General features: G+C 40.8%; 1 long non-coding RNA gene and 7 other non-coding genes across 8 annotated transcripts; 5 read left to right on the plus strand and 3 right to left on the minus strand.

The window, feature by feature from the left end:
* The first annotated feature begins 2584 nt into the window (after positions 1–2584).
* trnaq-uug lies at positions 2585–2656 on the plus strand. The gene has a single exon. It is a non-coding gene; the product is annotated as a tRNA-Gln (tRNA).
* Positions 2657–2884: 228 nt separating this feature from the next.
* Positions 2885–2957, minus strand: trnav-cac. The gene has a single exon. It is a non-coding gene; the product is annotated as a tRNA-Val (tRNA).
* A 552-nt stretch (positions 2958–3509) lies between these two features.
* On the plus strand, positions 3510–3581 carry trnad-guc. The gene has a single exon. It is a non-coding gene; the product is annotated as a tRNA-Asp (tRNA).
* Positions 3582–4035: 454 nt separating this feature from the next.
* On the minus strand, positions 4036–4107 carry trnaq-cug. The gene has a single exon. It is a non-coding gene; the product is annotated as a tRNA-Gln (tRNA).
* Positions 4108–4511: 404 nt separating this feature from the next.
* trnal-cag lies at positions 4512–4594 on the minus strand. Its single transcript has one exon. It is a non-coding gene; the product is annotated as a tRNA-Leu (tRNA).
* A 422-nt stretch (positions 4595–5016) lies between these two features.
* trnaq-uug lies at positions 5017–5088 on the plus strand. The gene has a single exon. It is a non-coding gene; the product is annotated as a tRNA-Gln (tRNA).
* Positions 5089–7577: 2489 nt separating this feature from the next.
* On the plus strand, positions 7578–7650 carry trnav-aac. Its single transcript has one exon. It is a non-coding gene; the product is annotated as a tRNA-Val (tRNA).
* A 5025-nt stretch (positions 7651–12675) lies between these two features.
* LOC117804854 lies at positions 12676–14293 on the plus strand. The gene is made up of 4 exons (XR_004629271.1): positions 12676–12741; positions 12960–13088; positions 13251–13391; positions 14026–14293. It is a non-coding gene; the product is annotated as an uncharacterized LOC117804854 (long non-coding RNA).
* Positions 14294–14584: the final 291 nt, after the last annotated feature.

The following is a 14584-nucleotide window of genomic DNA, read 5'->3' on the forward strand; positions in this document are numbered from 1 at the left end:
AAAAAAAAAAAAAAAAAAGAAAATATTTGTTTTTATGAACAGATAGCTCATTGTTTTTCACATTTCTTCATGACAGTACCAAGCCTACACTACTTTCTATGACTGCATGATAAATTAACTTGAATTAAATAAGAACATGTTCACATCTTCATGCTTACATTCTTTAAAGAGCCGTTGCATCCATGTGCTCCCTGGGATAAATCAGTATTGCTGGTAAAGTCTGGGATGACTTTGCATATAAGAGCATACTGAAGTCCATGTTAAAGGGAAACACACATGCTGGATGATATCATGGCTGTATGATGAAGTACTGAGGGTAACATGTAATATTTTTGATTGCTGTAAACAGCTGGAATTAGCTGGAATCATCTCACACCAGTTTTTGAAGTCCAGGCATGACATTTAGCTTCTAATGATGCTGCAGAACAAGAGCCTGTGTGTTTATCATAATGACGAGTTGTTTATTTATTTCCTTTTATGTTGAGTAATTTTAATATTTTAACTAAATTAATTCTACTACTTTTGACTTTGTGTTATAAAGTAGTTTCACACCATTTTTTTTCAGGGTGAAAGATGACAAGGAAACCCACCAGAGAGGAGAGTGATGCTGCCTCTACAAGCTTTGAGGAGGCCTCATCTGCCAGCCACCTAGCTTTTTGTCAGACACCCTGGTCCTCCCATGCAAAGGCTGCTGCCTTACCCAAAGGAATGTTATATTCCAAAACATAAACTCATTTATAAATCCGGTAATGTGTTACTTGTGGAACCATTTGGGTAACTGGGGCAACAGTCTCTGTAGGGACTGCGTCAGGTTTCCCATCATCTATTTTTTATCTTCCCCCCAAACACAGACACATCTCATATCCTCATCATTCCACTTGTGTTGGTCAAAAGTTCAAAGGTGAATTGGTTTTTTATAAAGTCTGTAAAATAAAGGCACTGAATGTTGTTCAAAATAACTTGCATATTGTTTTTTCCCACCAAAAAAAAAGGTTAACAGCCAGGTTGGGCTTGGTGTTTATACTTGCAGTCACATAATATGTACTGCATAATATATTAAGTGAACTATACAATAGTCAGATGTTGAGACTACACTGCTGTGATTAAGTGATTGCCACAGTAGAAAATACATTATTGTTGTTTAAGTTAAGATGCATATGTAGAATTAAGTGTTAAAAATAACAGTTCTAGATGGTATCATACTTCTTTATTTGCCATCAGTTTAACGTGAGATACTTCATTCTTTCTGAAATGGATGTCATTTCTGTCTTTATGACTCTTGTTATTATACTAGAATTCACATCATTTTAATGTCAAACAGCAATATTATATAATGTGCCTCATAGTATGGGTAGGTGGTTCTTAAAATAGCCTTTTTAAATATGTCTGTGCACTACATCATCTCCTGCCTAGGGACACATCATCAAACAGAGGAGGAGGAGGATGTTAAGGTCTTCCAGCATGGAGGGCTTTCTTTGCTGAGGTGTTGGCTGCAGGTTGTCCCAGGCCAGGCAGAGGCTCCACCTCACCTCACTGCTTGCCACAGTGAAGACCACAATACATGAGCTGTTAACCAGGCTCCTGTATGAATCACCTGTGGTACCTGCAGCACAGGAAACATTCAACCTGAGTGACTGATGGAGAACACAGTTTGTATTGTACCCAGTATCTGTTGAGTTGGTAGTGATATATGATATTGCATCTACACAGTAGTGGATTATAAATTTACAAAAATTACACTGTTTGAATTTAATTGTGCATAACTTACATCACTTTCGTTTTTTTGTCATCCTAAATTTGAGTATTGATAAGGCTGCTACAATATAAACAGACCCATCTGAATTGAATTTACTGTATAAAAACGAGAAAACAAGGGGAGGTTTATAATCATGTGGGCAGAAATAAAAAGCGTTAGTTCAGGATGACATACATACACAGTGAGAGCTTTTTCAGCATCATTGTGACAGAAACAATGTGTGTTTAAGGGCCCCTGTTGTAAATTACGGTTTGACTCCCGGAGTGACCCGGTGTGACTCACCTGAGACAGGTAGACAGGCACGCCGCAGTCGGGATGGTCCCGAGCACGTCAAGCTGGGACAACGTTAGCCTCAAGAAGCTCTGGAAGCGTATATCCTCTGGCCTCCAAAGGAAGACAGTGACGGTTGTGACAGCAAACATGACGGCGTTTGGATCTGCGGTGTCTTTGAGACTTCCACAATAGATTAAACAGCAGTTAACGAGTTGCTTCAGTCATCCTGATGACAGAACTATAAGGCAAAAACAAACGCTGCTGGTATCTGTGAGACAGACCCCTCCTCCCCCTCTTGTCGCTTCCGTATTCAGAGGAGTGAATATTCGCTTCACAAAAAGACAGATGCAAAGATATTCGTGCGAGTTTGCGACGCAAATTTTTTTCTCACGTTTGGTGTGAACACACCATTAAGCTCAGTCCTCAGCTTAGCTGAGGTTTCTGGTCGCTTGGACTTGAGCTCAGTCCTGTTACAGGGCAGTATCTGTCGCAACAGTAGGTAGGCTGAAGTCAAGTGAGAAACATGTTCCCAACTGCGTGCGCAACCTTCAAGCTGGTTCCATGGTGTAATGGTTAGCACTCTGGACTTTGAATCCAGTGATCCGAGTTCAAATCTCGGTGGGACTGCGAAGATGTTAGATGTTTGTACAGCACACTGTCTTGTTTGAGTGGCAGTTGCAATATTGCCTCCTCTTTGTCATACGCTAAATTGAGAGTTCTGAAATGCTTTGTTTCGGACTTGGTTCCAGAATGCGTTCCTGCAGCTTCACGACCGTCCCACACCTACTCCTTACGACTGGCCACTTTCTGATAATTGCGGCAATCTCCACTGGAAACAACAGCAACGCATCAAAGTGTTTCCGCCCAGTTTCGAACTGGGGACCTTTCGCGTGTGAGGCGAACGTGATAACCACTACACTACGGAAACCGGTGCTTTCGTCACAGTTAGTCGATGATTCATGTCATGCGCTCGATCCCCGGTGAGTCTTGATGCTGCGCAGCGGTGTAGTCCAGTTTCCTGTTGTGGCTATTTTCAGATTTTTCCCCCACCCAGCTTTGTGCACAGCCATCCTGAAGGAAGCCCCCGTAAGCGCCACCGCCCTCATCAACACATACAGTCTGCTCACACAGATATTTGAGAGCATCGTGAAAGACTGCGTATGTGTTTCATACACAACGAAGGCACGAAAAGCCATCAAGAGGAGACGAATGCACCAGCCCTCAGTTGCTCTTATTATGTGACAACGATCAATATCTAACACAAGAAAGAGTTCAACCCAACTGCTTGGCATCGGCTGCGACCCTGCCTCCCACAATGCGCTTTTGTGGGCTCTTCAGTAAAGGGGGAACTAAGGCTCCGGACCTGCTTTGTGTCGTATATTGGACCCCATAGTTGGCCATGCCTCCCTCGGAATGTCTGCACTGTCCTGGTAAAGACAGGAAGACCGCGGTCGTGTGCCAGGGACCACAAGGGCACACGTCCTCGTTAGTATAGTGGACAGTATCTCCGCCTGTCACGCGGAAGACCGGGGTTCGATTCCCCGACGGGGAGACTTATGCTTCCTACCAGCAGCTAATTGTTTTACCCACAAGGACAGGGGCTTCAAGCTCGTGCTGCTCTCCAGCCGAGGTGAGCTGAGGAAGGGTTAACCTTCCCTACTACAATGGAGGCAATCTAAATCAAATTGCCAACCAAGCAGTCATCAATGTACCGTAAGTAAAGCAGGATGAGTTCATTGGTTCATCCCTGCCTTTTGCCTTCATCAGCAAATTCCAGTCCAATGTGTACACTATGCTTTACATCAGTAGGGCATGCATGAGCTGTTAAGAGCGACTACAGTTCCATTTGATGGTTAGTACGAGCCGGAATTTACAGTGGCCTCTGAACCTTTCAGGAGGATCGGCTGACCCGATAACCCTTGGATTGTTCAAGGGCTCACTGGTGCTGGGCACCTGTGTTGCTTGCCGTCCGACCAGTCGCAAGGCACCTGCGACACCTCAAAAGCAGGTCCCACCGAGATTTGAACTCGGATCGCTGGATTCAGAGTCCAGAGTGCTAACCATTACACCATGGCACCGTCGCATGGCTTCCAGAGACAGCTGTCGAACACGGTCTTACATGCCATCAACATGTATGGTTGTTACTGTGCACACAACAAGAGACGGTAGGCACTAAGAAATACCAGTGAAACAGACGACCGCATGAAAAAGCAACTTTAACTGGCTGTCTAAAGTAACGTGGTCAGCTACGAGGGCTGAGGCTGAGAGCAGCATGTTCATTCTTTGCTGAGAGCAACACGTGCAAAAAGCAGGAGTCAGAGGCCACACAAACGGCACCGTCTCAGTTTAGCGTGTCAGGCACGCCCGCCGTACTACAAGCACAGTGTTTTATTGTCTTCATGCCGCCTGCCGTGTAAAGACTTGATGAGTAATCTCTGTCAGCATCATGTGGCAGACAACAGTGGCAGGGAAAAGCACGTCATGTCAGAAGTGGGATTCGAACCCACGCCTCCAGGGGAGACTGCGACCTGAACGCAGCGCCTTAGACCGCTCGGCCATCCTGACTATATGGGCAGCGCGGTCACAGGGCGCGGCACGCCGACACGGTCACGTAACAAACCTTTTGGCTCCATTCAGGGTGCAGACTGCTACTGTTTTCACCTGGCAACAACAAGAACAACCTTTTGGGCTGGAGGACGAAGACATCGCTCCTTGCAGTGGGGAGGAAGACTAATGGAAGGCCAAAGCAGTTTCTACAAAAATCCAGTTGCAGGTACCTGGCTTTGCTCATGTGTACAACTTGAGTACCAATTGCTCTGCTGATATTACTAGTCCTTTAGTTTGTGAACACAGCTTTGGCTTTGCTGAGGTTTCTGGTCGCTTGGACTTAAGCTCAGTCCTGTTACAGGGCAGTATCTATCGCAACAGTAGGTAGGCTGAAGTCAAGTGAGAAACATGTTCACAACTGCGTGCGCAACCTTCAAGCTGGTTCCATGGTGTAATGGTGAGCACTCTGGACTTTGAATCCAGTGATCCGAGTTCAAATCTCGGTGGGACTGCGAAGATGTTAGATGTTTGTACAGCACACTGTCTTGTTTGAGTGGCAGTTGCAATATTTCCTCCTCTTTGTCATACACTAAATTGAGAGTTCTGAAATGCTTTGTTTCGGACTTGGTTCCAGAATGCGTTCCTGCAGCTTCACGACCGTCCCACACCTACTCCTTACGACTGGCCACTTTCTGATAAGTGCGGCAATCTCCACTGGAAACAACAGCAACGCATCAAAGTGTTTCCGCCCAGTTTCCAACTGGGGACCTTTCCCGGACGGGTCCCCCTCATAGTAAAGCTTAACTTCCTTAACTTTTCCCATTCATTCTCTATGGTAGTTCTTATCAGTACGGATGTAATATATTTTTGACCACAGGTGAGATATGGCGCTGTTTCCCCCTTTGGCCGATTAAAGAGACCCAGTTTGTACCTGAGTGTTCATTAAGAACCACAATCAGGGGTCTCATTTATAAAAGAGTGCGTAGAATCTCTACTAAAAGAGTACGTACTCCAAAAACCCGGAAATGGCGTGTGCCAAAAATAATTCTGATTTATAAAACCGTTCGCACGCAAACTTTACGCAATGTTTCGTTTATAAATCACAAACCACCTTGGGAATTGCGCACGAAGATCAGCCTCGTATTCCGCCCTTTTCACGCCAACATTCAACCATATAAGGTCAATGCAAAGCACGTTATGAATGAAGATGCAGACAAATGAGCCGGAAGATCAAAGGTTCTCACGGTGAATCACGGCAACAACAGAGAGGAAGACGGAGAGAATAAAGTTTCTGACACACAAACCGTGATCCTCGTGAATGAAGCGGAGTTCAGAGAGCACGCATTGTTTGCTTCTTACTGCAGGAGGGACACAAAATAAATACAAATAAAAATATAGACACTCTGCACTCCGCGTGCGTCGTACAGCAGTCTTTATTAAAAGTATAACTACACTCAGTGACTCTGTACAGCAGTCTTTATTAAAGTATAACTACACCCAGTGACTCTGTACAGCAGTCTTTATTAAAGTATAACTACACTCAGTGACTCTGTACAGCAGTCTTTATTAAAAGTATAACTACACTCAGTGACTCTGTACAGCAGTCTTTATTAAAGTATAACTACACTCAGTGACTCTGTACAGCAGTCTTTATTAAAAGTATAACTACACTCAGTGACTCTGTACAGCAGTCTTTATTAAAGTATAACTACACTCAGTGACTCTGTACAGCAGTCTTTATTAAAGTATAACTACACTCAGTGACTCTGTACAGCAGTCTTTATTAAAGTATAACCACACTCAGTGACTCTGTACAGCAGTCTTTATTAAAGTATAACTACACTCAGTGACTCTGTACAGCAGTCTTTATTAAAGTATAACTACACTCAGTGACTCTGTACAGCAGTCTTTATTAAAGTATAACTACACTCAGTGACTCTGTACAGCAGTCTTTATTAAAGTATAACTACACTCAGTGACTCTGCACAGCGTTAGAAACATTGAAAACATGACTGTCACTTTGCTCAGCAGCTTATTTACATCTTCTGATGTTACCTTGGTTTTACCTCCCGACGAACACGTTAGGATACGGCCGTGTGTTTCCTCTACACCTCAGAGGAATGTGACGGTGAGACAAAGCTGATGAAATATTTGATGAACTGTAAGTCATGCTTTTATCTTTTAATGACAGCTTATTGGAAAGGACTCACAACAAACACACGTTCAAATAGAATATGTAGATTTTAGTGATGATGGTGACGCGGGTCTGTAAATATGTTCTTATTCAATGAATGAAATGTGTGAAAGGCATTAGAATATAATCTGACTTCAGTTCTCCCTCTCACCAACTGCGTCACCAATTCCCCCTGCCTCTAAAATGTACGTACGCCTGGGTCAGAGTTTGCTTACCAGAAGTCACATTTTCACGTCAAGTTTGTTTTTTATAAATCACAAACTTGGCGTGAAAACTGGCGTACGCCAGTTTCAGGCCCCATTTTGTGCGTAAGTAACCTTTATAAATGAGACCCCAGGTCTTTACCAAGTAGGTTTAACTCACACGAATAATATGTCGTGGTGTGTAGACTAACAATAATGATATAAAAGTACATTAGAAATAATTATTTTTAAGTAGCACAATATTTATGAGCTGTACTGTCATTAAACTTTGAATAAGATAAAGAAAATAAACTTTAAAAACAGAACACGTATAAATAATGAACGACGGCTTGTGTTTGAGTTAAAACTGTGTTCCTGATAGCTCGACAGCTCCACTTTATGTTCTCAATCTTAGATCTCCAGAAAAAAAAATCCTCTTTGAACAAACTGATTGTTCCTTTGAAATATCTGTACTACGCTCATTGTTACATCTCTTATCTGTCAGATTAAGTCCATCTAACATCAGTTTCGGTTGTGATTAGCACCTTAAGTCAAGTGGTTTCTAACCTTGTTTGTGGTTTCAGGTCAAGAACTGAAATAAATGACGTCAATGTCTGCACCATCAGTTTCCGTAGTGTAGTGGTTATCACGTTCGCCTAACACGCGAAAGGTCCCCGGTTCGAGACCGGGCGGAAACATGTTTTGTGTTTCTTACTCTAAATGTTAAAGGTTATGTTCTTACCTGTTTTAAATGTATGAGGCATCAGTGAAACAAAAACAAAGCTCTGTCTTTGTGTTTTCATTTTATTCCCTTTGACCAGTTTCTATGTTCAGCCTCACATCACAGAGGCTGTGAGAAAAGGCACATAAAATGTTGACCTGTCACTTTTATTTGTTTTTTTTTCATGTGTTATTCTATTTCAGGGTTCTAAATTAACAACGCACAGGATTGAGAGACTGGGTCTCTTAACATCTGTCAAAGGGGGAAACAGCGCCAAATCTCACATGTGGTCAAAAATATATTACATCCGTAGTGATAAGAACTACCATAGAGAATGAATGGGAAAAGTTAAGGAAGTTAAGCTTTACTATGAGGGGGACCCGTCCAGGAGACCGGGGTTCGATTCCCCGACGGGGAGACTTATGCTTCCTACCAGCAGCTAATTGTTTTACCCACAAGGACAGGGGCTTCAAGCTCGTGCTGCTCTCCAGCCGAGGTGAGCTGAGGAAGGGTTAACCTTCCCTACTACAATGGAGGCAATCTAAATCAAATTGCCAACCAAGCAGTCATCAATGTACCGTAAGTAAAGCAGGATGAGTTCATTGGTTCATCCCTGCCTTTTGCCTTCATCAGCAAATTCCAGTCCAATGTGTACACTATGCTTTACATCAGTAGGGCATGCATGCGCTGTTAAGAGCGACTACAGTTCCATTTGATGGTTAGTACGAGCCGGAATTTACAGTGGCCTCTGAACCTTTCAGGAGGATCGGCTGACCCGATAACCCTTGGATTGTTCAAGGGCTCACTGGTGCTGGGCACCTGTGTTGCTTGCCGTCCGACCCGTCGCAAGGCACCTGCGACACCTCAAAAGCAGGTCCCACCGAGATTTGAACTCGGTTGCTGGATTCATATGAGGGAAAAAAAATGACATAATTAGAAATAAATAAATAAATGAAGGAATAAATAAATGCAGAAATAAATGTATTAATAATTGAGTAAATACTTGAATAAATAAATGAATTCTGAAATAAATACATAAATGAATAAATAAATAATTTAATGCTTATATTCTTTCTCATTATTACCATATTTTATATAATTTTTTTTATTTATTTTCTCAATTACGCATGCACATACACAACACATTTATTTCTCTATATATATGTTAGATTTTTTTTATTTTATTCACTTTTCTATCATTGCATTTCCACATTCATTCATTTATTTATTGATTCATTCATTTACGTATTTCTGTATTTCCACATGTATTCATTTATGTATTTCTGGGTCTATTTTGTCAGAGGAAAAGTATATATGCAAATTAAGTTTGCGGTCCTTACTCCACTCTGAAGCAGGATTGGTTTACTGAGCAAACCAGACAGAAGCAATCGATTCAACTCAACTGCCTTCAGACTTTCACATTAGCAATGGCGAGTGACAGGACGCTTCCAGAGGTGCTGCGGGAGCTAGCCAACCAGCTTGAAAACAGTAAGTAACAACTTTGTTGCTCAGTCAAATAAGTTTAGAGGTCATTGCATATGTTGAATATAAAGTCAACTGAATGGACTTTGTCAACCATGTGACACTCACTGTATTTTTGTGCACCACCAGGAGCCACAAATGTTGAAAGTACCCGTCAGCCCTCCCCTTCACCCTCACATAGACACCCTGTGGACGGTGGGTTTTTGAACTTTAACACATCTGTAATATAAAGTCATAAACTAAGCTTCTTCTAAACTGAAGAATGCGTGTATTGTGTTTTGAATATTGTGTTGAATATAATATTCTAGATCTGTTGGGTAATATGCAACATTGTTGATGTAGTGATGCAGATTCCCCCGCCTTTTTAGAGCTAACTACGGGATGTCGTGTCGTGCCCTAGCTGGTAGTAACTGGCTAAAGTCTTAAATATCGGTGAATGCGTGTGATAACCAAAAATAATAGGATGTCTCAATCAGATGAAGGTCCATGATATCTGTCGTTATATGGCTGGAGTAATACGACGATGGTATTGAAGTTTGCATTATTATACCCTATAAATACCCTATAATAAAGGATACCTACCTGAGACAACATGTTTTACCATTTCACAAAATCTCAAACTAGTGTTGTAATACTGGCCTTCTTAAATTCACCTTAAACCTTGGAAGACAAGAAAAGGTACATTTTAAAACTTTTGACATTTAGCACATTTCTTATGAACCTGTATTTTTGTTTGGTCAGTTGTGTCCAATAATCAGATTTTTTTTTTTAACTTTTTCATGGAATGAGGCATTTATGGCACCATGACATGGAACAATTATTTTCTGACAATTTTTTAAGATAATCAAGAAATACTCAATTGTATCAGGCAGCCTTAACCACAGTTTTTTTTACCTTACAGTTACCTTGATAAAAAATACTTAAAAGAAAAGTGTCTCCCTTTGTCTCTCCAAGATAATGAAACTGGATATCTTGCCAATATTTTGACTACTGAAATGTGCCTACCAATTTTCATTTCTGAAATCTGGTCACCTCATGGTTTTCATTAATATTGTGCAGTTATTAAAATGTACTCACAGTAATTAATGCCTGTTGTCTTCACTTAATCCTAGCTGAAGTTTTGAGATTGTTTGGTCCATATACCCAAGGAGGGAGAAGGTTGTCAACAACAAGGCGCTCCATTGCTGTTGCTTCACAAACTCATTCCTACACGCACAACTTCTGCTGTCTGAGCGACAAAAATGCAATGCTTGTCCCAACCAAATTTGCCAAACAGAGGCTTGCAGCTGCAGGTTTAGGAGACAAGCGTCTGACATTTCAAGGTTTGTGCAGTATTATGACAAAAAATGTACATTGTATTTTGGAGGATGTCTTGTGCATATGTAAATTTGTTATTTGAATGAAATAGTCCTATTTAATACAAATATTACTTCTTCTGATTGCACTTGCTACTATATTCTCTGTGTTTTTATTTCAGGTAGTCAGGAGAATCCAGACAAATTCAGAGACTTTCAATTTGAAGCATTCCCTCCACTTAGACAGGGAGGGGGATTTGAACTTCTCAAAATTTCGGGAACAATCAGAAGTCGTCAACTGGTCCTCATCCCCTGTCCCAATGAAGGCTACCATGTTCGCCATCTAAAAGATCCACAAACTCAGATTGGACATGCTACCATTTTCATTCGCCCACTTCAAAGGACCCTGAACCTGGAGCCTGTATGTTTTTCAATTTAAAAGTGCTCTTGTAGTCTTTGAGTTACAGTTAAATTGTTATACTTAATGCTGTTTTGTTGTCCTCTACAGATAGGTCAACCAGGAAGCAGTAATGAGCTGGCTGGACCACCCCAGAAATGTGTCCGATGTGAAGAAGAGTTTCCTTTTTCGAGCATAAAGGCCCACAGTGATGAATGCATGAGGTACAGACTAGTGTCATGTTTGAACGCACAATGCATGTACTGTATGTCATACATCAAGAAAGGGAACATGAGGCAATGTGAGATCCCCTCAGCAAGCATTTGTAGATTATTTCAATAGTGTCTTCATGTATGAAGGATCAAGCCTATATTGCAAAAAGTATTAGAAAATAAAAAGGGGAAACATTGGGATGAAAATCTTTTTCACTGTTAAATATAGGCCTAAATGTTCTTCAGGTAACCCCGTAAATGCAAAATCCTGGAGGTCTGTAGGTCTGACAATTTTGGTTCTGAAATAAGAGTTTGAATTGCAATCTGGTTATATAGTTCATTGACATTTTTGCAACTGTGTCCTGCAATATGACCACTAATAAAATGATCTCTATATGTCTAAGGCAATCACAGAGCAGTGTTGAGGAGCAAATGGAGGTAGCTGGTGAAAATCTATGCACTCCCCAAAGAGAGAGTAGATTTGTGAGCATGTTAACAAGGTCACAGGAGAGTCTGACTGCCAGGGCCAGCAACACAGAAATCTCAAAGCCACATCAGGGAGAAATGCATACTCATGAGATCACTGATCTAGAGCCGGCTGAGGACAGAGGATTTCCTGGTGTGTTACTTTACCTCCACATATCATATGATCTGTTTGTAGTTTCCTCAACATTTGTATTCAAATTACAAATATATTTTTTTAACATTTTAGATTGGAAAATCAAAGAAGATCCTGCAGAGGCAGCAATGAAGTTCAAAGAAGATATTTTAAACCAGCATGCAACTGGGAAACCACTGAGTCTTGTCATGGATCTTGGAGACAGTGCAGAGGACAGGGAGAGGACAATCCTTTCTTTTTACAAATTGGCTCGTGTTGAGTGGGCTTCCCCTTTGACATGCACACTAAAGGTAAAAATCTGTAACACATGGCACACACACACACACACACCACAAATAGTTGTATGTAGTTGATGTCCAGATCGTCCCATGACATTTTTGCTGTGTTTTATACTGATTTATACATTTGATGTTGTTTTCTCAGGAGATCCTGCGACTGGTGATGGGGTGACTCGCCATTTCTTTGCAACAATCATTTCCAAACTGCAGTTTGGTTTTGATGTTAGATTCAGTAAGCATAAAGTATTATTATTATTATAGTTATCCCACATCACATTTGGATCACTAGATAAGCCACTGAGCTCTGTGTTGGTCTGTGCCATTCACACACTGAAGATAAATCTGTTTCTATTGCTGTGCATTTATTTGGTCTCATGAATACATGTTCACATGAATTTCACTGTTTTTAAATGGTCAAACTGAGTACCCAGTGGCTGATTGATATGTACTCTACTGAAGCTGCATGCCAGTACAATATCTATTTCCTGTAAATAACCATCCATGTGTTTTTGGACTGCTCTCTTTTATTTTAAGCCCCTGCAGGAACTCTCCTGTTTGAGGGTGAAAAAGATCATTTGATTCCCTCTACGTCTACCTTCCTTCTGGAGAGTGACTTCTTCATTGTTGCTGGACGAATGATTGGTCATTCATTTCTACATGATGGGCCATGCCTTGGTGGACTGAGCCCAGCAATTCTACATGTGCTCTTTGGTGGATCACCAGAAGAAGCCACCATAGATATCAAAGACTGTGCTGACTTTGATATCCGTGAAACATTCAAGACAGTATGATCACTTTCCTTAAGCATTTATCATTAAGTAGGGAAACAAAAGTAAAGAGTGTCTGATGGTGCCAAAAAATTGTCTCTGATTGGTTTTAGAATAATACATTTTTGATATAATTTATTCACTGGATCAACATAAAGGTTTAATAAAAAAAAAACGTTTATGTGAGAAAAAATGTAATTCAGATATCAATAATTAATTCTGATTTTCTTTCTAAGCTGGATGGTACAGAAGAATTAACACCTGATGAAAAGGACAGCATCAATGAGCTGGCATTGTCCTGGGATCTGCCTACGGTCACCTCTGAGAACAGGAGATGGCTGCTTGATAAACTGTTGCTCCATGCTGTGAGTACACCTTTCTTCTGGAGCAGGTTGTAGATTTATTAAACTGGATTTGATTTACACTTCTGGCTTATTTTTCTCCAGAGAGATACAATAACAAATGTTAATGGGTTGAAGATTAGCAAGGCAGCTTGTGTTTTCTGATGTGGCACAAATCTTTTACAGGTTCTTCAAAGGACTTCCAGACAAGTCAAACAGTTACGGCGAGGTTTGAAGGAGACGCTGATTTGGCCCTTGCTAACAGAGAGGAAAGATACGATCCCCCTTCTTTTTCCAAGGACATCAGATACGCAGTACACACCACAGGTATATGCTCCGTGTTAAAAACCCTCCCCCTTGCCTAAAAAAGAGAAGTCATATTTTCCACTTCTAGGAAGCCAGTTTAAGTACATTACAGTTATTTTGAGTGTAGAGTTGAAATAAGTTGCTCGCTTGAAAATGCATCTTGCAGATGTTTCTTATCAAATAATCATATTTTTATTTGAGCATACTTTTAAACCCTGTCAAGATTGTTAGTTGGACAAAAACATATTCTAGACGCTAGTTTCAACAGTTTGGGATGTAACTGTAAATTTAAAAGAAGATTTCGAATATATTTAATTCACAAAATATACATTGCAACTTGCATAAAAAATGTATTTCATTTTTTTAGTAAAGCGTACATGCAGTGCTGTACCTGTGTTATAGATCTAAATGCAGTGACCACTGTGTTACTTTGTCAGTTAGCAAAGTTTTTGGATGATTATTCAATAATTATCAGGAAGTGATAGTTATATTTATTTTATACAGACACAACTAGCTTGGTATCTGGTCATGCCCTAACTACTGTAAAGCTTTAATCAGTGTTAAATTCCTTACACTTAATATGCCATTGTTTTGTAGTGTCTTTAGCTGTTTGGAAAATTGTGTTTTAAAAGATAATCAAATTTCCTTTTTTTAGGTGGTTTTGGACAAGATACAGTGGCCCACACAGGACCAAGAGGACAGTGACGTGTCTTTGGAGGATGCATGCAGGATCACAGGATTCCTTCGCACATTTGTTGAGAATTGTAAGTAGATGTGTTACTAATGTTAACCCTTATGGGTTATTTAACTGGAGCTCTCAAACAGGATAGATAACTTACTTTAGGTCAAATAGTTTACATGCTTTTATTTTCTCTTTACTCTCTGAACAACATACGGTTTGGTCATTTTAGAGTCACATCATATTTAGGGTTTTGCAAAGTAGTTATATCTAAAACAGAAATATGGATTTTCTTCTCTTTTGTGGTAGCTTCTCCAAACCCTCTTGGAAAACTTGTGCAGTTTTGGGTTGGCTGGAATGTGCTTCCCAGACACTTGGATGTTGAAGTTGTGGAGAGCACCTACCCAGGGTCTTCAACCTGCTTCACCTGTTAAAACTTCCAGGACATTACAAAGACTACACAGTCTTTGAAAGAGACATCCTTGCTGCCATTTGGAGTGTTGATACTGGTTTTGGGTTGGTCTAGTAAGGACAG

Source organism: Notolabrus celidotus, chromosome 21, assembly GCF_009762535.1.
Source record: "Notolabrus celidotus isolate fNotCel1 chromosome 21, fNotCel1.pri, whole genome shotgun sequence".
In the NCBI taxonomy this organism is placed as follows: domain Eukaryota; kingdom Metazoa; phylum Chordata; class Actinopteri; order Labriformes; family Labridae; genus Notolabrus; species Notolabrus celidotus.